The 24415-nt window shown below is 46.9% G+C and overlaps 1 protein-coding gene across 1 annotated transcript in view; it reads right to left on the reverse strand.

Annotated features, from left to right (window-relative positions):
* BCL2L1 (BCL2 like 1) overlaps positions 1-17371 on the reverse strand; it is a 142811-nt gene extending 125440 nt beyond the window's left edge. Inside the window, exon 1 of the mRNA XM_069243359.1 lies at positions 17071-17371. The gene's annotated coding sequence lies outside the window, so the exon portion shown is untranslated. The remainder of the gene's footprint in view (positions 1-17070) is intronic.
* Between the last annotated feature and the right edge of the window lie 7044 nt (positions 17372-24415).

A 24415-nucleotide genomic window follows, 5' to 3' on the forward strand; every position in this document is an offset into this window, starting at 1 on the left:
GGGGGGACAGACACAGTGGGAGAGGACACAGGGGACATGTACATGGCTGCTGTGGAGGTGTCTGCCAGTGAGGTGTGTGTTCTGCTAGGTGTGGGGGTGATGCTGGTAGTGGATGATGGTGTAGTGCATGCAGGTATGAGTGTAGATGGAACTGGGAGGGAGGTGGAGGAGGAGGAGGAGGAGGGTGAGACAGTGGGAATTGTGGATGTTGGTGTGTCTGCATCTGGATGGTGTTTGTGTGAGTACCTGTGGGATGAAGTGTGGTGCTTGTGTTTGCCTGTGCCACTCTTGTGTGTTGTCTTGTGTGCATGCTCGTCTGCCTGTGTGCTTGGGATAGGTTGGGGTTGAGGAGAATGGGATTGGTAAGAGGAAGTTGGGGGGGAGGGTAGAAACAGGGACAATGGCTGCCATCAGAGAGGAGACCAGAGCCTGGATCGATCTCTGTTGGGCCGCCAAGCCAGTGTGAATGCCCTCCAGGAATGCATTAGTCTGTTGCATCTGGGCTGCCAGCCCCTGGATGGCATTCACAATGGTTGACTGCCCTACAGAGATGGATCTCAGGAGGTCAATAGCCTCCTCACTCAGGGCAGCAGGGCTCACTGGGGCAGGGCCTGAGGTGCCTGGGGCGAAGGAGATGCCCACCCTCCTGCGTGAGCTGGCACAGGCAACTCGATGAGGGGCTGCTGGGAGGGCGGTGCTGGTACGGGGGTGGCGGCTGTACCTGTAGCTGGGGTGGTCACAGAGATGTCCGACACCACCAGGGAGCTCCCATCGGAGGAGGTATCTGTGTCAGAACTGTCCACTGTAGTCCCACCGTGGTGCTCCCTCGCCCTCCCTCCCACTGATGCCCTCAGCGTCGGTGGACTCTGCCTCCTGGGTCTTGTGGGATGCAGCTCCCTCCATCACTGGTGCCTCTGCTCCTCCGCCAGATAATGTTAATGCACACAAGGACAGGGTGACACAACAAGAAGGGGGGGAGAGACAAAGGACACATTTGGTCAATGGCTGCACCAACACCACCATTGGCGTACACAGCACCGTCACACACAGGGAACAGGCCTACGCACTATGCATTGCACTATCAGTGATACTGCTAGCCACCAAGGCATGGGAGGGGCACATACCGGCAAATGCAGCACACCTGGGACCCATGTAGCCCTGACCAGTAGTGGATGCCTAAGAACTAGGTAGCAGGACTATCCCTTCAGAACCCTAGCCACCAGGGGACCTATGCTGCAATGTCAAGCCTGGCCTAGGGGCACCCACTGACACACATCCACCACCCGGATACTACCCCACCAGGCGTTAGTAGTAATGATGGGCACTGTACTCACTCCCCTGTGGCTGCTGTGATGATGTCAAGTGCCCATCCAGCTCTGGATAGGCCACCATCAGTATGGGGGCCATCAGGGGGGTCAGGGTTCGACGGGCACCCCTTCCTCGTTGGGAGGCCATCCCCAGCTGGGCCTCTGCGGTTTTCCGTGCCCAGCGTCTCAGGTCCTCCCACCGTTTCCGACAGTGGATGCTCTGCCTGCCGTAGACCCCCAGGGTCCGCACGTCCTTGGCGATGGCACTGCCATATACCCTTCTTTTGATGGGCGCTGACCTGCAGAGGAAACACACACAGGAAAATACTATTAGTCAGACAGTCCTGTCTGTTACACTTATGGCCCACCATACCTCTTCACATCACCATTTGCATACACATGGCCCAGCACACAATCAATACGCCGCCCAGAGGACATCCACCCACCTCCCTTCCACAGGGCCTTCACACACACCACTCCATGCATTCATACCACATGCATCGTGCCCACAGTGTACTCACTTGTTGGTCTGGAGGCCCATACAGCAGTCCATTCTGGGGTAGGACCCCATCCACCAGTCTCTCCAACTCCGCTGAGGTGAAGGCAGGGGCCCTTTCCCCAGTCACATGAGCCATGGTAGGTTCCAGACACAGGTCACAGCAGCACATGCAGTTTAGGTCCTCTCCTGTTGAAGATCAGGTAGCAAGTGAGGAATCTGATATAAAATGGCGGTCACGTCCGCGGCGGTGCATACCGTCACTGCCGGCGTAGATTACCATTGGCCACTGTAACCCATAGAGCCCAATGTTAACCAATGAGGAGTTGCACAGCTGTTCCCGACCGCCTCCCTCAACGGCGTACAATGTCACCAGAATTAACTCACTTCCACCTGTCCATCCACAAAGACAGGCGGACTCCATTTCAGGGGTGGGAGGCAAGCCCTGGATAATTGCTGCGTCACACCTTTAAATTTGGACATACTGGACATTTCACACTGACCTATAACAAGTTAACAGCATGCAATGTTCTGTTGTAGCCCCATTGTTCAGTTTGTGACCAGCTCCTCACTCTTTTGCCCCATAGATTGCTACCACTGCGAATGAATAGGAGATGGAGGCATACCCCCGTATACAGACCCCTGGTGGACTTGGCAACAATAAAGGACAGGTACATAATACTCACCTATAGACTTTGCAGGGCCACAATCACAAAGCTGTGTGTCCAATTGGAGACTGACCTGATATCTGCTATCCGTCACCCCACAGGGACCCCCCCCCCTCTTGTGCAAGTTCTATCTGTGCTCAATTTCCTGGCAACTGGTTCTTTCCAAGTGACAGTGGGCTTGGCAGCAGGAATGTCACAGCCAATGTTCTCAATAGTGCTGACAAGAGTGTTGTCTGCCCTGATTAAACACATGTGCAGCTACATTGTATTTCCCCAGGTGGAAGATTTGGCCACAGTGAAGGACGAGTTCTATGCAATGGGACATATCCCCAAAATAATAGGGGCATGTTGCATTTGTCCCCCGCGTCAAAATGAACAGGTGTTCAGAAATCGTAAGAGTTTCCACTCTATGAATGTACAGATGGTGTGCTTGGCGGACCAGTATATGTCCCACGTCAATGCTAAGTATCCTGGGTCGGTGCATGATGCCTTTGTCCTGAGGAATAGCAGCATTCTAAATGTGATGGGCCGACTACAGAGGCATAGGGTAAGCCCTGGTCCCCACCCAGTATATGCTGGTGTATGGGTATGGTGTGGGCCATATGGGATAGTGTGTGGCTAAATGTTGTCCCTCAATATTTGCAGGTGACTCTGGTTACCCCAACCTATATTGACTGCTGACCCCTGTTGGGAATGCCAGGACAAGGGCAGAAGAAAGTTACAATGAGGCACATGGGCGAACCAGAAGGATTATAATACGGACCTTTGGCCTCCTGAAGGCCAGGTTCAGGTGCCTCCATCTAACAGGTGGGTCCCTGTGCTACTCACCCAAGAAGGTCTGCCAGATAATGGTGGCATGCTGCATGTGGCACAACCTTGCCCTGAGACGCCATGTGCCTTTTCTGCAGGAGGAGGAGGCTGGAGATGCCTGTGTAGCAGCAGTGGACCCTGTGGACAGTGAGGATGAGGAGGCAGAGGATGAGGATGAGGACAACAGAACAGCAGTCATCAAACAATACTTTCACTGACACACAGGTAAGATAGGGTTACTTCACATTTCATTGTAATTATTTTGAATTTCTGTGGCACTGGAATGCTGTTATTTCCCACTTCTATGCCCACTTACTGTACCCTTTAGCTATTAATTTTACAGATGTTGGTGCCTCACAATAGTTCCTGGTGTGATCACTACAGCCAGCTACAGGTCATTAACATATGCTCATTTACTGTACAGTTGAATTGCAATGTTTGAACCTGGTTAAATGGATACATATTTGAAAAATTTGACATACTCCATACATCTATTTTTTCAATGGGTGTTTATTGAAGTGCTAAGAAAGAGAGGGGCAAGTGCAATGGGATGGCGTGATGATGGAGGAAATTCCAGGGTATTGTTCCAGTCTATTTGTAGCACAGATGCACTGTCCAAGGGGACATAGGAAGGGGACATGCATTGTCCAAGGGGACATGGGAAGGGGAGCAATGGCAGTTCAAGGTGGACAGGGTGACAGAATGGGACACAAGGGTAACAATCAGGAGAGTCTCATTTCCTGGCAGGGGTCTTTGCAAGTGTCTCTGGCTTCTGTCTGGATCACAGGGAATGTTTGCGGGTGGTTCTCCTTCTACAGGGGAGGGATGCTGGTGGCCTGTTGGTCCTGTGGCGGGGCTTCCTGTCCACTAGTGGCAGCGGAGGTGGAAGGTAGTTCAGATGTGTGGCTCGTGGCAGGGGCCCGCTGTTGTGAAACTGTCTCCCTCATAATATTGGCCATGTCTGTCTGATATAGAGATCAGGGTGTTGTTGATGGACTGCAAGTCCTCCCTGATCCCCCGGTAGTGTTTCTGGTACTGTCCCTCCTGCAGCTGCTTGTTCTCCTGCACATTGTCCAGGATCTGACCCATTGTGACCAAATCTCTGCAAGTGCCTCCTGGAGGGTCAGTTCCCTGGGCCTGTCCTCCCCCTGGCACACAGCAGTCCTCTGAGTTTCCTTGTTGTCCTGTGCCTCTGTCCCCTGAACAGTGTGCCCACTGCCACTGACCCCAGGTCCCTGATTGTCTTGGGTATGAGGTGTGCCCTGGGGTCCCTGTAGAGGTGGACACATTGCTGATTGATGTGACCTATGGACAGAGGTATGGGTACGCTGGGTGGGTGCTGTGGTGGTATTTCCTGATCGGGGAGGCTCTGTGGTGGTGTGTGACTGGCCCTGGGTAACCGGCTGTCCGGAGGTCCCTGATGGGCCAGGTAGGTCATCCAGATCCTGAAGACCAGAGTTGCTGTCATCACTGTGGGCCTCTTCTGTGGGGGGACTGGATATTGTTGGCATCTCCTCTCCGCTGACATTGGCTGGGGTACCTGTGGAGATGTAAATGATGTGTTATGGTTTCTGTGTCTGGCATATTGTGCATCCGTGGTTTGCCCTCTTTGGTTGTATTTGCTCTGGGAGCTTTCACTTGTGTACGTCGGTATATGATGGGATAGCTGTTTCTCTCTAGTGTGCTTGCTTTAGTGATAGGTGTCCATGCAGGGCTGTGAGTGGTATCCATGCATTGGTATGGCATGCAGGACTTGGCATTGGGATGAGTGAGATGTGATGGTGGGGGGGGGGGGACTTGGTGATGTGATGGGAGCGAGGGTGAGGGTGTGTGATGGCATGCAGGTAGGGGGGTGATAGTTGTATAGAGTTGACTTACCAGAGTCCAGCCCTCCTCCTGCTCTGGCCAGGCCCTCAGGATGCATGATTGCCAAGACTTGCTCCTCCCATGTTGTTAGTTGTGGGAGAGGAGGTAGGGGTCCGCCACCAGTCCTCTGTACAGCAAGTTGGTGTCTTGCTGCAATGGAACGTACCTTCCTCCGTAGGTCGTTCCACCTCTTCCTGATGTCATACCTAGTTCTTGGGTGCTGTCCCACGGCGTTGACCCTGTTCATGATTCTCCACCATAGCTCCATCTTCCTGGCTATTGATATCTGCTGCACCTGTGCTCCAAACAGCTGTGGCTCTACCCTGATGATTTCCTTTACCATGACCCTTAGCTCCTGCTATGAGAATCGGAGGTGTCTTTGTGGTGCTATGGGTGTTGTGTGAGGTGTGTAGGTGAGGGTGTGTAGGGTGATGTGTTGGGATGTGGGGTGCGTGGATGGTGTATAGGTGTAGGTAGTGTGTGGCTCTGGTTGTGTCTGTGTACTTGCTGTCTCTCTGGTGGCAACTGTTTGTAATGGTAAAGGGTTGTGGGTTATGTGGGTGTGTGTTTTATAGTGGTGTGGTGTGTGTATGGGTGTCAGGTGTGTGTTGTTTGAATTGTCCAATGTGTTGTTTTTTGTATGTGTGTGTGAATTTTGAGCGCGGCGGTATGTACCGCCAATGGTTTACCGTCATTGAATGTCCGCCGTGGTGATTCGTGGATCATAATGTGGTGGGCGTTATTCTGTTGGCGTAACGGTGTGGATTTTGATACTGCCACTTTATCACTGACCTTTGGTGTGGCGGAATTGTGTCTGTGGCTGAACAGTGACGGATTGGTGTGTGTGTGTCATAATATGGTGAACGGATATCCGCTCCAGCGGCAGTAAGTTGGTGGCAATTAGCGTGGTGGTAAGTGGGATTTACCGCCAAAGTCATAATGAGGGCTAATGTGTTAAGTATTTATACAAACACACACAGGACACAGCACAGGTTTAAAAAAATAGTAAATATTTTATCTAAATAAACAAGACCAAATACGATAAAAATCCACAATATACAGTTAAAATTACGAATTTAGTCCCGACTGCTAGACTGCGTTTGAATATGAATGTTTCGGCTTCGTTCCCGATCGCTCATGGGACTCGTCAGGGATGCCCATTGTCCCCGTTGCTTTTTGCGGTTGTGATGGAGCCCCTTGCAGCGGGGTTGAGACAGCAGCATAATGATAAGGGTCTGCAGTTCCGGCAGCAGCCCATTTTGATATCCATGTATGCTGATGACATTGCGCTGTATGTACGGGATCCCTGCCGGAATTTAGATGTTCTGTTGGATGGGATTGTGCACTTTGGTACTTTTTCCCGGCATCGTGATTAATTGGTCTAAGTCAGTGTTGCTGCCTCTATCTCTGGGTGTGGTGGAGTTTTCTTCCCGGTACCCTATAGTGTGGGCAGAAGGCTGGGTTCGGTATCTGGGAGTCCAGTTGAGTTGTGACGCGGAGACCCTCTGGACGGCCAATTATGGCGCGGCGATCTTGTGGCTGGAGGAGAAGGTCGAGGCATGGCGTTCATTGCCGCTATTGCTGATTGGGCGTATTGCTATTGCAAAGATGGTGGTGCTCCCCAAATTTTTGTATCTCTTTGTGAACCTTCCGCTCATACTCTCAAAGAGTTTTCTGCGGCGTCTTCGCTCTGTTCTGATTCGTTTTGTTTGGGCGGGCGGCCAACCTTGTATCGCTTGGGAGAAGCTGACGCTGCCATTTGAGTTGGGTGGTCTTGCTGCCCCTGATCTGGAGCTTTATTATAATTGTGCACAGGTGCACTTTGCATATTATTGGCTGCGTCCGATTCAGTATCTGCCTCATTTGGCGCCTGAAAGTGACACGGTTTGGCCAGATGGCTTGGCACGTGTGCTTGGGAATCCGTCTCGGCCGGGGCCGCGGGGTGTTGACACGGTGACGTGTACGGCCAAAGCGTGGACGGCACTGATGCATTGCTCCGGAGCTTCCTTACCCTTTGCCCCTTCGTTACCTGTTCTCGCCGTTGCTGATGTTCAGATCTTTCGAGATGGGGGGTTACATGATTTTCTTCAGGAAGCCAGCTTGACTGTGTTGGGCGATTGGTTTGTGGACGGTCGTTTGATTCCTCCTGGTGAGACGATTGGAGATGAAGGCGCCACTGCGCTACAGCGGATGTATGTGCTGCGTGTATGTGCTATGTTGCGCGCTTGGTTCCCTGGTCTTTCGGAGGCTCCACCGGAGTGTCGTGCTCTGGAGGTGATGTGCCGTGCTCAGTCGCCGCGTAAACTAATTACAAAATTATATAATTGCATCCAGGAGCAGCGGGGTGAACTTGGAAGGTCTGCCTGGTTTCGATGGGAGATGGATGTGGAGGAGACGTGGCGGAGTTGCTATGCGCACATGAGAGTATTGTCCCCTAATTATAGGCTGCATCTGCTGCACCGCCTCTATTACACGCCTAGCGGACTTTGCTCTTTGGGTCTGCGCGCGGATGCACACTGAGCGTTGCCGCACCCCTGATGCTGGATTTCTACATCTTGCGTGGGAATGCGTTGATGTCCATGCTTTTTGGGTGAAGGTAATGTGTATGATTACTGAGATGACTGGGTCGGAGCTACCTATATCCCCAAAAATCGCACTGCTTGGGTGTGTGAACGAGGTCTGCCGGACTCATAGAAGGCTTCTTTTGCTGGCTAAGTGCAGAGTTGCCATGTGTTGGGGTAGGGGGCGGGCCCCTCGTGGGTCTGAATGGCTGCGCGAGGCCTCCTATTGCAAGGAACAGCTGATGCTTTTTTGGGAGTTGACTCCTGAGGGCTCCCGCCCAAAGGATATCTGGGCTCCGCTGCGAGTTTACTTGGCGGCCTCGGGTGGGGGGGTGTGAGAGATGTGTGACTGCTCGCGTCTCAGGTGGTTCTATCTCCCACAGTCCTCCTCCTAAGTTGTGTATTGTGTATGGATGTTTGTGGTTGGGCGCTTCTGGGCGCATATCCTGCCTGCCTTCTGTTTTTCTTCTTCTTATTATTTATTTTCTGTTGTTAGCTCCACGGTATTTGGTAAAGGGCCCCTCTCCTGGACTTTTTGCTTGGACCATACTAATCGAGGAGGCTGGTGAACTCTGCCAACACTACCAGTTCTACCTATGATGCACCCGTGCGGTGGGAATTTGTGCCTTGCTGTATAAATTGTATTTTGAAATCAGGAGAGAGCTGCATTTCGATATAACTTGTACTTACACTTGGTGGGCCAGTCTTGTTGTTTTATTGTTGTGCAATATGTACTAATTAATAATAAATAATTAAAAAAAAATAATACGAATTTAGCACTTAAATGCAAGAAAACAGTGCCTTGAGGCACAAATACTGCAAGTTGGTATTATGCGGTGTCGTGTCAGAGTCGTTTCCTACAATGCGACGCCAATGGTGCCGTTTACGGAGTCGTTCGACCCCCAGGTACAGTACCTTAAAAAACAAGTAGAAAACAGGCCTGTGCATGGAGTCGGGGAGAGCAACTTCGCTGGGTCCGGTGAGACGTTGGTTCTGGTGCCACGGGCAGGACGACTGTGGCATCATGCAGCGGCGTCGCGTCTTCACTACATGGCGGTAGAGGTGAAGCAGCGTCAGGTGCGCATTCGGTCCCTGGGCTCCGGCAGATGCGAAGTCCGGCGGAGTCACGATGCTGCGGGCAACCTCACTGGGTCGCGATGATGTCACAGGTACGCATGCACCGCAATGGTGTTAGATCATCACGGACGTTGGACTTACGGCACTACGGTGTCAATGAAGTCGGGTGGGATCAGCGGCTGCAGTGATGTGAGGCCTCCAGGGTCGTCAGACTTCTATGAGGTCCACGGCTCAGGGCAGGTGGCGTAGCGGTTCCAGGGTCAGCTCACAGGGTCATCGGATTCGTCACACTCAGCAAGGTCCACGGCCGCAGGGCAAGCGGCGTTGCGATTCCGGGCAGCAGCGTCCTTTGCGAAGTCGCACAGCGTCATCTGGCGCTGTTAGACTGTTTTTTCTCCAGGAACTGGAATGGCACCCTCTGGTGAGCTAGAGTCCACAGCAAGTAGACGCAGGTCTGGTTGGTGAAGCCTTTGCTGTCCCTGAGGCTTCAAAACAGGAGGCAAGCTGTACTCCAAGCCCATGGAGTTACCTCTCAAGCAGGAATTCAACAAAGTCCAGTCTCTGTCCCCTTGCACAGGCAAAAGCAACAACTGCAGGATGGCTGAACACAGCACAGTCACAGGCCAGGTCAGCACTTCCCCTCAGCTCTCCATCCCTTCTCCAGGCAGAGATTCCTCTTGAATCCTTGAAGTAATCTAAAGACTGGGGTTCTGGGTCCAATACTTATACCCCTTTCTGCCTTTGAAGTTGGCAAACTTCAAATTAAAGCCTCAAGTGTTTGTAAGATCCTTTCTTGTTCAGGCCAGGCCCCAGCCAAACACAAGAAGGCTGGAGACTGCATTGTGTGAGGGCAGGCACAGCCCATTCAGGTGTGAGTGACCACTCCTCCCCTCCCTTCCAGCAAAGATGGCTCATCAGGATATGCAGGCTACACCCCAGCCCCCTTTGTGTCATTAGGGGGCTGGGTTGTAGCCTAAAGGGAGGTGCAAACAGCCCAACTGTTAAACTGACCCAGACAGGGAATCCACAAACAGGCAGAGTCACAGAATGGTTTATGCAACAGAATGCCTACTCTCTAAAAGTGGCATTTTCAAACACACAATCTATAAAACAACTTCACTAAAAGATGTATTTTTAAATTGTGAGCTCAGAGATCCTAAACTCCATATTTCTTTCTGCTCCCAAAGGGAATCTGTGATTTCATAACATTTAAAAGCAGCCCCCATGCTAACCTACGAGAGAGATAGGCCTTGCAACAGTGAAAACCGAATTTAGCAGTATTTCACTGTCCTGACATGTAAAACACATAACTACATGTCCCACCTTTAACATACACGGCACCCTGGTCATGGGGCTACCCACAGCCTATCTTAAGGGTGCCTTACATGAATAAAAAGGGAAGGTTTAGGCCTGGCAAGTGGGTACACTTGCCAAGTTGAACTGGCAGTGCAAGACTGCACACACAGACACTGCAGTAGCAGGTCTGAGACATGTTTACAGGGCTACTCATGTGGGTGAAAAACTTAGTGCTGCAGGCCCACTAGTAGCATTTGATCTACAAGCCCTGGGCACCTCTAGTGCACTCTACTAGGGACTTACTAGTAAATCAAATATGCCAATCATGCAAAGCCAATTACACATACATTTTACATAGGAGCACTTGCACTTTAGCACTGGATAGCAGTGGTAATGTGCCCAGAGTAACAAAAACAAAGTCCAGCACACATCAGCAACCTGGGAACCAGAGCCAAAAAGTTAGGGGAGACCACGCCAAGGATGCCATTCTAACAGTAACTATAACTTGGGCCCTAAGGCAACTATAAATATAAATAAATAAATAATAAATATTTTTTTTTCAAATGTTGCAGTGTTAATATCAAAGATGCAAATATAAAGTGGTACACTGTTCCGAATAAGAGGAAAGAAAAGGAGTCCTGAAATTCAGGAGCAATGGTCCTCACACACCTTGGTTGGTGTCATGCTTCATCATCGGACAGCTCCTCGTCAGACCGGCGCTGCAATGTCTGACGGGCACCCCCCGAGGGGGGGCTCTTTGCCGGAGATCTTTTTATATATTCGATGATGCCGTGGGACCTAATATGGATCTGAGAAAAGAACAAATCCACAAGAGAGAGAAAGATAAGGATAAAATTGGCTCAAATCCCTCACTCAATGATTTATTGTTTGCTATTGGGAGATGGTCAAAAATAAAAAAATGTAGGGAGTGGAAACAGAGGTAATGCTCGGACACTCACACAAAACATTTAAGAAACGAGGATAGTGGAAATAATCCACTCCTCATTAGTATGCGGTCGACATGTTTCGCGTCTGTGATGGTCCAACAGGATCCAGCGACGCTTCTTCAGGACCTACTAAATCAAGAAATCACTCTCAAAATATCAATATACCTATACTCCTGCTGACTATCATACACAGTCAAGGCGTCATCAGTCACTTACTGAGGTCAAGCCGGACTGGCTTCTCTTTCCTACTACCGCGAACCCCAGGGTAGGTGCTACGGAGGACTTCGGCTACTTGAAAAATTTTCGGTAAGCCAGGCAAGAGGCCAACGTGATCCCATGGAACCTGTTCTTTCAGTAAAGAGGGGTGACTAGTAGGAAAGAGAAGCCAGTCCGGCTTGACCTCAGTAAGTGACTGATGACGCCTTGACTGTGTATGATAGTCAGCAGGAGTATAGGTATATTGATATTTTGAGAGTGATTTCTTGATTTAGTAGGTCCTGAAGAAGCGTCGCTGGATCCTGTTGGACCATCACAGACGCGAAACATGTCGACCGCATACTAATGAGGAGTGGATTATTTCCACTATCCTCGTTTCTTAAATGTTTTGTGTGAGTGTCCGAGCATTACCTCTGTTTCCACTCCCTACATTTTTTTATTTTTGACCATCTCCCAATAGCAAACAATAAATCATTGAGTGAGGGATTTGAGCCAATTTTATCCTTATCTTTCTCTCTCTTGTGGATTTGTTCTTTTCTCAGATCCATATTAGGTCCCACGGCATCATCGAATATATAAAAAGATCTCCGGCAAAGAGCCCCCCCTCGGGGGGTGCCCGTCAGACATTGCAGCGCCGGTCTGACGAGGAGCTGTCCGATGATGAAGCATGACACCAACCAAGGTGTGTGAGGACCATTGCTCCTGAATTTCAGGACTCCTTTTCTTTCCTCTTATTCGGAACAGTGTACCACTTTATATTTGCATACTATTGGGAGAACGTACACTGGACCGCCCAATTCTCCTTTTTTTTCCCCCCCCCCCCTTGTGTTTTGAATTAATATCAAAGATGCCATACAATATCTCCTCAATGATATAATATGTGGCGTAATTAGCTGCCGAAGGCATGGCGAAGGCGTGAGTTATTCTTACCTTAGGGTCCAAGTTATAGTTCCTTAAAAGATTTCTAACTATAACTGCTGAACTTCTATGGTTTTGTACGAGTAAATACAGAACCTAACTATAACGTCCCTGTAACCTTTGCTTTTTCAGTGTATATATATATATATATATATATATATATATATATATATATAATTCTATGCTTTGCTTGACGTATATAGGTCACTGCATAATTGACATATAAGTTATTTGAATACATGCTCATGGGCCTCTGTTATATATATATATATCACAATATGTAAATAGTATCATAACTGTTTTATTTGCAAGTGCTTACCTATTGAAATATTGAGGAAATATAAAATTAAAAATAGAAATACAAAAAATATTAGTTAGAAGAATTCCCAAACAAAATGGCTTAAATTACAGCAAAACTTGAAAGTCTATGTTTATAAAATACTACTTTAAATATTACTATATAACCTCTTCCTTATACATGTATACCCTCTCTATGTACTTATGTACCTATATATTTATTACTTTACTTCTACTCTAGAAAAAAAACATTGACTCTCTGCAATGCACTACTCTATGTCTCACCCTATACCTCTCTCAATATAGCCTCTGCCTCCACTCTCTGACTCATCCCAAACCCCATTTTACTACTATGACCTCCCCTAAGATTCTTTTAGGTTCTTCCCTCCTTGGATCACCCCAAACCTCATTTTACTACTATGATCTCCCGAACAACTCTTTCTAAATTGTTCCCTTATATGTCCCCCCTTTGACTCATCCCAAACCTCATTTCACTAGTATGATCTCCCTAATCCATTTTTAGAGACTCTTCCCTCCTAAATCCTTCCTTTACTCATCCCAGGCCTCATCTTCATACTACGATCTCCCAAATAACACTAAACTAGACTCCATTATTGTGTTCCATCCAACAAACAGACACCACTCAAATTAACTCATATTTCCCTATACTAATCTACCACTGATCCTTTTTGGGTTCCGGGGTAGCATGCTACTCGCTGAAAAACTCTTGGACGCCTTGACAGGGGTAGTGAGCGCTATATAAATACAATAACAATTAAAAGTTACTGTGGTATACCTCAGCACAATATATAACTAAGTAGTTTTGACACTTAGAACTTTTACACTACTTAAACTATTTACACCTACTACCAAATATTACTATGCATACCATAATTTACACACCATAATCTAAATTCCTGCCACATTACATCTATATCCAGCCACACATATTCATGGTACTTCTGTTTAAACTACTACACTCCACTCTACACCACTCCACGGTATGCCACTCCACTGTACTCCACTCCACTGATGTTATTCCACTCTACACTACTCCACTCTACATCACTACACTGTGTGTCATTCCAATCCACACTAATTCACTGTAAGCCATTTCACTTTACCCCACTCCACTGTGCATCACTCCACTCTACACCACTGCAATGTGCACTATTACATCCTATGCCATTCCATTCTACGACACACCACTCCACTGTATGCAAATCTTCTCTCTGCCACTACACTCTATGCTATCCCAGTCCACGCCACACTAGTCTAGCTCACTCCACTGTACGCTACTCCACTCTATGAAACTCGACTGTACTCTACTGAACTCTACACCACTCCACTCTACACCGCTACACTGTACTGCATTTTAGTCTAAACCACTCTACTAGATGCCACTCCACTATACGCTATTCCAGTGTATGGAAATACACTCTACGCCACTCCATTCTATGCTGTTCCACTCTATGCCACTCCCCTCTACGACACTTCACTCTATGACACTCCACTCTATGGCACTTCACTATTCACCACTCTAGTCTAGGCCATTCCACTGTACCCTAGCCCATTGTACGCCACTACTCTATACGGTATTCACTGTCCAAAACTACACTCTACGCCTCTCCATTGTATGCTATTCCACTGTACGCAACTACATTCTACGCCACTTCACTGTATGCTATTCCACTGTACGACACTCCTATCTACACTTTTCCACTGTATGCTATTCAACTGTGCCACTCCACTGTACGCCACTCTCCCTACCCCACTCCACACGACTCCACGATACACCACTCCCCATTATGCCACTTCAATCTCTGCTATTCCACTCTACGCTACTCCAGTCTACGCCACTTCACTGTACACGACTCCATCTATGCTATTCCACTATATGTCACTATACTGTACTACTCCACACTACGCCACACAGCTGTCCATCATTCTACTCTACTTTAGTCTACTGTATACTATTGCACTCTATGCCACTGCACTCTACCCTACTCCCAGGTATGCTATTCCACTGTACGCCACTTAATTCTACCTCTTTCCTCTACGCCCTCCAATCTACACCGCTCCACTGTATTCTATTCCACTGTGTGCCACTACACTATACAGGACTCCACTCTACACTATTTCACTGTACACAAATCTACTGTATGCCACTCCACTCTACGCGATTCCAGTCTGTGCCACTCCACTGTACACCATTCCACTGTATGCAATTCTACTATAAGCCACACCATTCTTTGTCACTCCACTATATGAGACTCTACTCTACGCTATTACACTGTACTCCACTCTACCCCCACTCCAATGTATACCACTTCACTCTACGCTACTCCACTCTACGCTATTTCACTATACACCGCTACACTCCATTTCACTGTATGCCACTCCACTCAACACCACTCCAATGTGCCACTACACTCAATGCTATTCCACACTTCACCACTCTACTCTACCCTCCAGTCTACACTATTACACTGTACATCACTACACTCTACCCATCTCCAGTCTTCAGCACTCCACTCTATGCTATTCCAATGTACAACGCTACACAGTACGCCACACCACTCTTTGCCACTCCAGTGTACGCCACTCCAATGTGCGCCACTCCACTCTACACTACCACCTTTACATTACCGTAACTTTATTTATCATGTAATACTTATTAAACATAAAAAATGTACTGTAGAAGAGATTTTATTATTATTATTTAGAATTGAAATACATACATTGTGTTTATTTATCACACATTTAGGTAAAAGTGCTGTAGCATTTTGTTGTATTAATTCTAAATGTAAAATAAATATAGAAAGATATTTTACATTAATATTTAATGTTACAAAAATGTAAATACATTTAAAAAAATTAATAAACTAAACATTTTATTTATGCTTTCCCATAGGAAGATCACCACCACAGTGCGGAAGCCTCCTCCTATATGTGAAAAGTTACAAGTAGTAACTTTACACTTGTAATTCCTGATGGAGGAGGCTCCACCAAGGAGTACACACATGTAACTCTGTACCTTGGAGTAACTTTTACCAGAACATAGTAGGTGGCAAAAAAGTGTAAAGTTACTACTGAGTCGAATAAGAGATTTAAATTAGTAAATGTATACATTTGATGCTGTCCTTTGTGATTTTTTCCCTCTGTTCATCACCAGGAAATGTGAGATATTGGAAGGGATCCTTGGCTCTAAGCCTCAGTGTGTCTATCCGCTACTGATAGAGCAAGCACTACTTCGGAAGGTTAATTATTACAGCTGTTCTTAATTTGAACCAGTGGTTGCCAGGGGCCAGTGGCACTCTTTTTTGGAGACCAGCACTTATTTATCTGAATCAGACATTTACAGAGCGCAAGAGAGGAAAAAACAAAGTGGAAAGAGGGAGGAAGAGAAAGACTGAGAGAACATCATAAAGGGACAAAGTAAAAACCTACAAGAGTGGGATAAAAGGAGCAGGGAGTGTTGGTAATGGGTTAAAGAGTCATGATGTGGAGCCAAGGCTTTGCAGCCCTAGTATTCTGTGCGCCAACATGGAGTAGCTTTGGCCCCAGATTTTTAGGAAAAGCTTTGGGCGCTGGAACCCTCCCTTTTACAAATTGAGCGCTGTGGTACAGTCATAATTTGCCTAAACTAGGTTAGCGGTTTGGAGCAACTATGGTCAAGTTGCACCACTCCTTTCATTTTGCCCTAAAGACCACAGTGGGAGCAACCATCAAAGGGACTGATTTAAGACGTCCTTCACCCTACTGGTCTGCGGCCATTCTGCAAGGACTCATTTCTCTTACACTTCCCTCCTTGGCACCAACATAGACCATTCATCTGGTTCTGAACTCTGGTTCATACGTATGCTCTGGTTTGCGTTTACCTTAGGCAAACCGATTTTTCTGTCTTGTCTGGTTTGTATGTGTGTACTCTTACGTAGTGCTTTTAATGGAAATATAGAAGTGCAGATATTCGGTCTTTAGGATACCTCTTTGCTCCTGAGAAGTGCCAATACTCTCCCACTAAATGTATTGCAGCAGTGCTGAGAAGTGCAGGTACTCTTCCTTTTAAATTAAAGAAGTGCAGGTACTCTTCCTTTTAAATTAAAGAAGTGCAGGTACTCTTTCTGTTAAATTAAAGAAGTGCAGGTACTCTTTCTGTTAAATTAAAGAAGTGCAGGTACTCTTTCTGTTAAATTAAAGAAGTGCAGGTACTCTTTCTTTTAAATTAAAGAAGTGCAGGTACTCTTTCTGTTAAATTAAAGAAGTGCAGGTACTCTTCCTTTTAAATTAAAGAAGTGCAGGTACTCTTTCTGTTAAATTAAAGAAGTGCAGGTACTCTTTCTTTTAAATTAAAGAAGTGCGGGTACTCTTTCTGTTAAATTAAAGAAGTGCAGGTACTCCGTACCGGACAGTACCTGCCCATTTAAAGCACTGCACTTATGTATACATAAATGGCTAGACACGTAGACTCTCTCTAACTAGAAAGTTGTACGCGTGTTTGTGCATTCCCTTTCTCTCCTCTGGCGGGTGAGGACTGCAGAAGGTGAGCATTTTCCCAAGAAAATGAGGCTGCGAATGGGGGTAATCGGCTGGTGGCCGCCCGAGTCTTACCAGTACACGTGGAGCAGCCTGGGGAACAAAAAGCGATGGTGGATGCCACGGAGCGGAAGTGGTGGTGGCTGGTGTGGAAGCTGGCCACGCCGACGTTGGAGAGTTTAGCTCGCTCTCGACTCAGTCTGCCGTATAATCCGCATCTTCCACACCAGGGGCGCCCCTTCTTCTCGCGGATCCGACCACAGCGGCTGAGAAAAGGCACCAACCTTTCCTAGCCAAGTGTCTGCGAGAGCCTGTGAAGGGAGCGGGAATATATACCAGTGCGCCCCGCGCGTGGGAAGTCAGTCGGAGCGCTAAAAGTCCAGTTCTGGAAGTCCGCTGGACTTTCCCTGACGTTCCCAGCGATTCTTTTTCCGAGATGTGAGGTGGAGGCTGCCAAGTTTCTATTTACTGTGTGCTTCGTTCACAAAGACTGCGTTCTTTTGAGTCAGTGCGGGAATTGGAAAAATGCACTCCGGAAACCCATAAATTGGGGGTCATGGTGTGGCAGAGCAAATGCAGCTGTCACGAGGGGTGCAGTCATGGAAAGCGGAACCTGGCAGTCAATTTACACATTTATGTTTAACGAATCTGCTGCAAAGAAATTGGCAAACTTTACAGTCAATCCGTTCTGGCGTGGTTGGCCACAAAGGAACTGCTTACGGGGTTAACACACCTCCTGCAGTGATCTTTCCGTGTCCAGCAAACTTCAAGGGATTATAGTTAGATAACTGTGGTGGTTAATGTTGGCAATTCTGGAAGAGTTTTGTGTTTTGTCCAGTTTTGACTCTTAAATTAGCATGGGGGTTAATGTGCCTTCTAAAAACACATGGTGTAACAAGCAGATCACAGATTTGTATTTTATGTGGCCAGGTATGTAGGTTATTTCTTTTGACACAGATTCTTTTGTTACTCCCAGTTCATAAATTGTAACCCTTCAGTGATACCACAGTGAGCTATGTACCAGCATCAAGAATTCTGCATGCGACCTGCCCAGTCATGGGTTTAAATCCTTATTGTTTTTTCCCAATCTGCTGTTATTCTAAGTTTGGAAATAAGCAGTGCTTAATTTGTAAATAAGAACATTCTGGTGCTGAAAGCACTCTTCTTAAACACCAGCTGCTGCAATTAAATGTGCGAGCACTGATTACTGAGGCAGCGTAATCCTGAATCTCGGCCGTCTTTAATCCATTTACAGCCACTCCATTACCCTTCAGCTTACTCTTGCAGCTTTCTGCTTTCTTCCTTTGTGACGCTTTTTGTTTTTTCTGTTCCTCCGTCTTTCCCATATGTGTCTTTTGGTCACAGTAAATGTTTGAGGCAGAAAACTAAGCGCCAGCCCTCAAAAATAAGTGCCGGTGCTCAGCACCGGAAACAACAAGCACAAATTAAGCACTGGTAATAAGGTCTTCTATGGACCCCCCATCGTTGCATTATGTTTTAAATCCTAACTTTGTGTTTCCCCAATGCACTTTTAACAAATAATCTCTACAAGTATGGGTACTCCTTCAACTCACAATCCTCATTGTTTTATGTAACATTTCCTATAACTCGACTCACACACTTGTGTGATCTCTGGTCTCTATGTATGTGATGGATACAGCTCTGACACCTTACAGTGAGTGAGCACCATAAAAAACTAAAAGCCAAAATGAGTAAGTGCCATCCAAATCATTATTTGTGTAATTGCTCATACACGCAGATACAGCTGGCATTCCTACAGTACATGCATATCTTTTAGATGGGGAGTTGTGAAGAAAGTAAAAACCCAGCCCTGAAATCAAAGTTTCACTTAAGTGCTTATGAAGTGATAACAAGCAGTGGGCTTTTGGTTTCCTTCCATGGCATTGGCTCCTGGGTGATAGGTTATAGATAGCCCCTAACCCACATGATACTTGAACAAAAGAAAAACTAATGGCCCTTTAAATCAAGCTTTTGTTTTGGGCCCAGCTGGAAGAGAAGATAAGAGAGTTCCTTCCATGGCAGTAGGTTGTTGCTCCAAACCGAAAGCAGATAAAGGTGATGCTGAATTGTGTCCTGGTGTTGGAAAATGACACCATGGCTTATTCAGCATATTTTACCGGGTAGGGCGGATCCCATATCCAGCTTAGAAGTGCATGCCGGAACCGGGATCCTCCTCATTCGCTGCCCTTCTCTGAGTGCTACTTTCAGTTAGTTCCGCGACACTGAAAGAGAGTGGTGCTCTGACCGTGCAGTTACTTAGAGGAAGCAGTTGGGCTGGGGCTCCGTGGGATATGAAATGCTCTAAATTCAATATCAAAAAAATATAGTTCCAATACCCTCAATCCCGTGTACAGTCTGTTGTTTCCATTTTCATTCCCATGTAATCAAATACATTTATTTATCATCTCTTCTGTGTGTTACATTAAACATGGAAGTGCGCCTTCCGGCTTCAAATATGTTTCTCATTGTCACTTTAATTGGAAATCAAGCAGGAGCAGGCTGGGTTGGGTCCAGAAATGGGATGAACACAGGCAAATCTGGTGCAAGAGCTAGCGATGTCCATGCACTGTCTTGCACACTTCTTTAATTCAGCAGTGTCAGGATGTAGGCATTCGTGTGTGCAAGTTCCCATCACCAGTGTGTCATGTGGCACACTACATTCCTCCCCAGATTTGGTTTGTTGCCGATGTAGCACTTTTTCTCTGGTCTCCATTCTGAAGCACTACTGATGAACCATGATCGGTGCTAATCCTCTAAGGATTTTGTTGCTCTACAATTGGATTAGTTCGACATGTAAATTCAGTATCAAATAAGTTTCCAGAATTAAATGTAATGTGCATTAGACTTCACAATAAAGACTGCCAAGCATAATAATGAAAACCATGAATTTTTTTTTGAAAAATGAAAAGCATTACAGAAAGTAAAATCAATGGCAAAGTGTCAGCCAGTTAGTTAGTTGCCCTATACAAGCATGAAGCTCAGAATAAGGTGAAAAAAATTAAATAGCAGAACACAGTATCATTGAGCCCAGTAAATAAATCAGATATCAGACTGGCAGAGTGTCACCTTCTGAAGATCAGAGGAGAGTGAACCCAATACCTTCAGGGTAAGGTTCATTTTATAGGGTAAAAACAGCAAGGCTTAGACATTTGGTGTGAACATGCAAAAATACACAAATCTCACTCAATCATGTCAAACAAAGTATGATACAGTTTAAAATCACATTTGTCAGCAGTGTCCTATAGATTCATATAGCATAGTTCCCATCCACGGTGCTCCTGTGACACCTTATTATTAGAGCACAGTTTGTTACCCACCGTATTGTTAGTATAAATTATGTTACAGTCAAGGTAAGTTCTTATGAGAATCACTATGTGGTCCCAGGACGTGAGACCTTGGGAAGGCATTTACCAAGCTAACACAACCGGAAACCATTGCTTGGGAACCAAGCATCATGTTATACATGAGAGAATTGTATTGCTTTTCAAAACATTATTTACAAATTAGCAATAATGCTGACTGAGTGGCCAGGAAAGGGCACAATCGTGTGCTGAATACATAGTGGGGAAAAGGGCAAACAATTGACTGCATACAAAGGATGAGATGGAACCAAACAGCAACAACCACCTTGAAATCAAGGTCTATAGTTTCCATGCTAAAATAACAACCATTTATCAGTAAAATATCTCAAGCTCATTAGGTTCATCATACTCTGTTAATACAATTATGCATTTTCATTAGAACCACTTTACCCCTGCCAACTCCAACTTTTCTAAAAAGAAAAAACATAGCTAAAATCTAGCATATAGCTTATGCCCCTTTCAGCTTGTGTGGTCACCAAATTTGTGGTCCCAGGTGATATGGCTGCACATGGGATGTGGTCGCTGGTTCCACTTGTACACTTGCACTCTCTGGGTGGAACTAGGACTCAGTCGCACCTGAAAGGGAGCAGTCCTTGGCACACCAGGGTCTCAGTATTTCAGGACTGGTCCAGGTCGCTTGCCCATTCATCCCCCCATGTGGTGATGGTAATTTTTTCTTCCACCTTGGTCGACTCTCCATTTCCGAAAGGTAGATCCGTTCTTAGTAACTTAGTTTGTAACCCTTTTTTCGCCATTGTTATTGTGCCCTATCTTTTGGTCCCTGGGAGATTGTGTCTCTCAAAAAAGAAAAAGAACTTCATACAGATGATTCTGATGCAAACTAATACCCAGTCACTGACAGCAATGTCAGATTCACACAAGTGGCATGCCTGGCTCACACAGGAATTGTTCCTCGCCCTTACCCATTGGCTGGCAAGCATGTCCAGTGGTGCTGGGGACCACAATTCCACCTGAGGAAGCACATCTTTCACAGCTCGGCCTAACATGATGTCAGCAGGTGCTCGATGAGTGGTGCCTGCAGGCTCCCAGAAACATATGAAACATTTCGTGATTTCATCCTGCCGTTCAACACTGATCCTGATTGGTTTGTTAATGTTCTCATGGGTCTTTTGCCTTCCCCATTGGCATAGGGCCACTTTGATGTGATTCTCTGATGTGCAATACCTACGGAATTTAGGTGTTCTCCAAAATCACTCCCCTAAAATGGTTGGACCTTATCTGTCTTTAGCATTATTGGAGGTCCCAACATTACGAAGATCTTGTCCAGCCTACTCTTAGGGCCATATTTATACTTTTTGATGCAAAACTGCGCTAACGCAGTTTTGCGTCAAAAAAATTAGCGCCGGCTAACGCCATTCTGAAGCGCTATGCGGGCGCTGTATTTAATCAATGACGTTAGCCGGCATTAGCCGCCGGCGCTGCCTGGTGTGCGTGGAAAAAAATGACGTACACCAGGCAGCGCCAACGTAGGGGGATATGGAGCTTGGGCGCCAAAAAATGGGGCAAGTCAGGCTGAGGCAACTTTTTCGCCTCAACCCGATTTGCGCCATTTTTTTCGACTCCCAACCCCCATAGAAATGACTCCTGTCTTAGCAAAGACAGGAGTCATGCCCCCTTGCCCAATGGCCATGCCCAGGGGACTTCTGTCCCCTGGGCATGGTCATTGGGCATAGTGGCATGTAGGGGGGCACAAATCAGGCCCCCCTATGCCACAAAAAAAATAATAATAATAATACTTACCGGAACTTACCTTAATGTCCCTGGGATGGGTCCCTCCAGCCTTGGGTGTCCTCCTGGGGTGGGCAAGGGTGACAGGGGGTTTTCCCTGGGGGCATGGGAGGGCACCTCTGGGCTCCTTCCGAGCCCACAGGTCCCTTAACGCCTGCCTTGTCCAGGCGCTAAAAAACGGCCGTACGTCATTTTTTTTGACCCGCCCACTCCCGGGCGTGAATTGTGCCCGGGAGTGTAAATACGGCGCACATGCCTCAGAGTCAATTTTTTAGACGGGAACGCCTACCTTGCATATCATTAACGCAAAGTAGGTGTCCACGCAAAAAAATGACGCAAACTCCATGGACTTTGGCGCTAGACGCGTCTAACGCCAAAGTATAAATATGGAGTTCGTTTTGCGTCGGAATTGCGTCAAAAAAACGACGCAATTCCGGCGCAAACAGAGTATAAATATGCCCCTTAGTTTGTTCAAAGTTGGTGCTGACTATTGTCTCTACGACCAGGAACTTGGAGTATGCATCTGGTACTGCGAACATGTGGCACCCCCATCACGTAAAGACCCGAAATCCACACTGATGTTGTGTCATAGACTGCCGCTGGGATCTTCGGTGATAACGGGTGCAGGCCTGTTGAGTGCACTATTTGTTTAACACTATTACATCTTGCAATTACTTCGTATATATAGATATCCATGGGCGAAAAACACACTTTCTCTCTGAGCCAGGCTTTGGTTCTGGTTGCACCTTGATGCCTGGTGTGCGCTACACGTATTATTTGATGTCTTTGGATTTGGGGGATGATGAGTCTTGGCCGGTGCACGAGAACACCATTGTTTGTGGTGCTGAGTTTGTAGCGCACATTCCATGGTGCCTTCAGTTCTCAGTTGCTTTGTTTTCTCGCCCGCCTACACTGTGCAGAGAGTCTTTCCATTGGTTATAGCATGCTGCTGCACTTGCAGCTGAAGACAGAGGTTATTCCTTGTTGCCTCTGCAATTTCGGATAGTCTGGTGGTTCTGGGGAAATTTATGAAGGCAAGCAGTTTATGTAGTTGCAGTTCTAGCAATCCCACTGTTATCCGCAGAACCCGGCGTCCGAAGACGTCGAGAGAGATAGTCAGCAGGATTATTGCAGCCTGGTGGTAGCCAAGTGTGAATTGATATTTTTGCAGTTGCAATACCCAGTTCTCTATTCGCGGTGGGGGATGTGGTGATGTCCCTGAGAACACAGAAATTAGTGGCTTGTGGTCCATCATGATGTTATAGGGCTGCCCATACAGGGAGAGATGAAAATGGGCGCAGCCCGATTTATTTGCTTGTGCTTCCCATATCGCTTTTCTGTATTTGTGAATGCCCTACTCATGAAGGCAATCGCCTGCCACTTGTCTGCTCTGGTGTGTTTCGTCAGGATGGCACCAAGCCCGATAGGTCTGGCATCAGTGATGAGTTCGGTCTCCTGGGCTGGGTTGAAGGATGCCATTATGGAGTAGGGCACCTGTCATGCCATGGAGAGCATCTTCCTGCTTTCCCCAGGGTGTTGATGTTTTTTTTAGGTCCGTGAGTGGGCTGCGCAGTGTCGCCAGGCTGGGGATGAATCTTTCACAGTAAGAAGTCTAGGCCCAAGAAACTCTTGACTTCTGAGGGGGACTGCTCGAGTTTAAAGTCCTTAATGTCAGGCCCTTTTGTCATAGCCACCCTAATCCCTCCTACAGAGAAAATGTAGGCAAGTAATTCTACTTCTTGTAGCAAGAATTGGCTTTTTGATTTGTTGAGGATTGGGTGCCCCGTTGCTGATCCTCTGCAGGTGGCTTTCAGCCTTTTCTGATGATCCTAGATGGTGGGCGCATAAATCATGATGTCTTCACTGACATTTATGACACATTCCACCCTAGATAAGACTTCTCGAATCTCAATTTGGGAGCTTTCTCTCACTGACGAGATGTCAAAATGGAGGCAGCAATATCACCTGAGACCGGCATGGATCAAGAAAGTGGTTATGTAGTTGCAGTATTCTCTGAGCTCGAGCTGGTGGTGGCCTCAGTTCATATTGCATTTGGAGAACCCTCAAACCTCACTGAGATCATTAATGACAATGTGTATTGTTAGGATGATGTGTTGCTGCCTCCTAATTGCTCTGTTGGGTAGTCACATATTAATGCAGATTTTGATGTTACCCAGGGTGTAGCCAGAGACTTTTTCGATGCCTCCTGAGTCCTCAGATATTTTGCAGTTATGCTTCCACCTGTGGATGAGGGAGGAAAGTGATCCTTCTGAAAAGTCGAAGAGCTC

This window comes from Pleurodeles waltl, chromosome 7, assembly GCF_031143425.1.
Source record: "Pleurodeles waltl isolate 20211129_DDA chromosome 7, aPleWal1.hap1.20221129, whole genome shotgun sequence".
Classification (NCBI taxonomy): domain Eukaryota; kingdom Metazoa; phylum Chordata; class Amphibia; order Caudata; family Salamandridae; genus Pleurodeles; species Pleurodeles waltl.